The sequence below is a fragment of the Halichondria panicea genome, chromosome 2, assembly GCF_963675165.1.
Source record: "Halichondria panicea chromosome 2, odHalPani1.1, whole genome shotgun sequence".
Taxonomy (NCBI): domain Eukaryota; kingdom Metazoa; phylum Porifera; class Demospongiae; order Suberitida; family Halichondriidae; genus Halichondria; species Halichondria panicea.
Window position 1 is genome coordinate 4,445,543 of NC_087378.1, and position 2,500 is coordinate 4,448,042.

At 44.6% G+C, this 2,500-nt stretch overlaps 1 non-coding gene across 1 annotated transcript; it reads left to right on the forward strand.

Annotated features, from left to right (window-relative positions):
- The first annotated feature begins 297 nt into the window (after window positions 1-297).
- LOC135332377 (5S ribosomal RNA) lies at window positions 298-416 on the forward strand. Its single transcript, XR_010393241.1, has one exon. It is a non-coding gene; the product is annotated as a 5S ribosomal RNA (ribosomal RNA).
- Window positions 417-2,500: the final 2,084 nt, after the last annotated feature.

Sequence of the window (2,500 nt, forward strand, 5' to 3'; positions counted from 1 at the left end):
TTCCAGTGAAGTAAGTAAGTAAGTAAGTAAGTAAGTAAGTAAGCAAGCTTGAAGTAGACAGTAGATAGTAGATAGTTAGTAGATAGTTGTATAGCTAGAGTATGATTATAATTATCAGTAAGTAAGTCCATAGTTGTATAATACCAGTAAGTACAGAGAAGTACACTCCACTCCACTCCACTCCACTCCACTCCACTCACTCACTCCCTCCCGGCCCACTCCCTCCACAGCAATTAAATTAAGTCGAGTATATTTCTGAACTTCACACATAAGTACATGAGATATGCATTGACTTGTGTCTACGACCATACCACGTTGAAAACACCGGTTCTCGTCTGATCACCGAAGTTAAGCAACGTAGGGCCTGCCCAGTACTTGGATGGGTGACCGCCTGGGAACAGCAGGTGTTGTAGGCTTCTGCATTCTTATTTTTGTTTGTTTTCAGAATATTTCACAACGAGCAGTTAAGGCCCAAAAATATGAAAACTGCAGCCTTAAATCCTCGTTGATCATTACCAAACCGCAAAGACGAAACTTTCTTTTTGTGATAGCAACAGTTTTACAATTGATCCCTGCCTTTGTCATTATAGTCATGGCACTGCAAGCAACTGAAGTATGTGATGATGGCTACTTGCAAACAGTAATTGTATAATTACGCACGTATAATTATAACTATCCTAATTATAGTGAGTGACACAGGAAAAATATCAAAATTTCTTATACTTTACAAATACAAAATTTCCTGTAGACTTATGAATGTTACACAAGTCCTGAACTACTTCAGGAATAGTAAAGGAAACTATACAGGAAACGTTGCACTATCCTTTGTAAGTAGGTTGCAGGACACTTGCAGGACACCTCAGGAAATGTGCAGATTTTATGGGCTGCAATGTAGCAGCACTGTAGCAGGAAATTTAAATATTTTCCCTGAGTGAGTGAGTGAGTGAGTGAGTGAGTGAGTGAGTGAGTGAGTGAGTGAGTGAGTGAGTGAGTGAGTGAGTGAGTGAGTGAGTAGATATATACCTTCATTGAGCCATGCTTCATTTGATCATAACAATATCAAGCTTATCTTCAAGTAGTATTGTATTGTACGTTGCTAACAATACGCAAATAATGTACAGTAAATTCAAGTGGGAATAAAAGTAGTGGGTAAAAAGTTGTAATGTTCATGGAGTGTAAAGTCAACGAGCACTTAAGGCCCTATTATTTCTATTTTCCAGCCTAAAGTCCTCGTGGTGGAAAAAATTAATGTTAGTGTAATGAAGTCCTTGCCTAGTTACAAAGCGGCCCCTTACAAAGCGCCTAGTTACAAAGTAGCTTCAATGGGTAGTTATAATTAGAAGCTGCAGCTGGTAGTTAAAGCAGCAATTGTTGTGTAGCTTGTGAAGCTATGTTGTAGCTGGCTGACTGGCCGGCCCACCAACCTACCTACCTACCTACCTACCTACCTACCTACCTACCTACCTACCGACCGACCGACCGACCGACCGACCGACCGACCGACCGACCGACCGACCGACCGACCGACCGACCGACCGACCGACCGACCGACCGACCGACCGACCGACCGACCGACCGACCGACCGACCGACCGACCGACCGACCGACCGACCGACCGACCGACCGACCGACCGACCGACCGACTGACTGATGAATAGTAAGAGGTGGGTGGCTGGCTGGCTGGCTGGCTGGCTGGCTGCTGGCGAATAGATGTTGTGCTGCAATATAGTGAGTGAGTGAGTGAGTGAGTGAGTGTACTATAATACTATACAGAATCTTTGCAACAAGACAGTAAAAGCATAGAGCATTACCCTTCCTTATATGGAATTTGAGTACACACACTGTGGTCTGTTTTACTACTTAAATTATGAGCACATCCCATATATAATAAGGAACCACAGTGCTCAACACACTTGTTTCTATTTGTGTTGCAAAGATTGTGCAATCTCCAGTATTGTATTGTAACTGTATGTTAGCCATGTATAACTTGAACTGTATGTTTAGCGGAATGGAAGGGTGCAGACGGGGAACAGTGCAGATGGGAACATTGCAGAGGGGATTTGCGCGCCGGAAAATTGGAGCAATTACCATACAAGTGCAGACGAATGAAGGAATGAACGCGCGTAGCGCGAAAATTTGAGCAATATATCGCAAGCAATTACCATACAAGTGCAGACGAATTGAACAATGTGACCACGTGGGCTAGATAAGCAACCAAACAAGAGTGTCGTACAAATGAGCGTGTTGATAGGTCGTGAAGTGGGGTGTTGTGGCAAAAAAAGTCACGCTTAATTACATACGAGACGAGTTCCAGCGTTGCTCCTAGTGACGGGTGCTGGGGTGCTGTGTAGGGTGACTGCAGCGGTTCATCCGTGTGTCCGCATCGTTGTAGACTGCCTGTGTCGGCGGGCGTCTGACCTGCTGGTGACTGGTCATCAGTGGGCTGGCTCCCTCCGGTCGAGTGCAGTTAGGTTTGCATCATTTCACGAATCACGAGTGC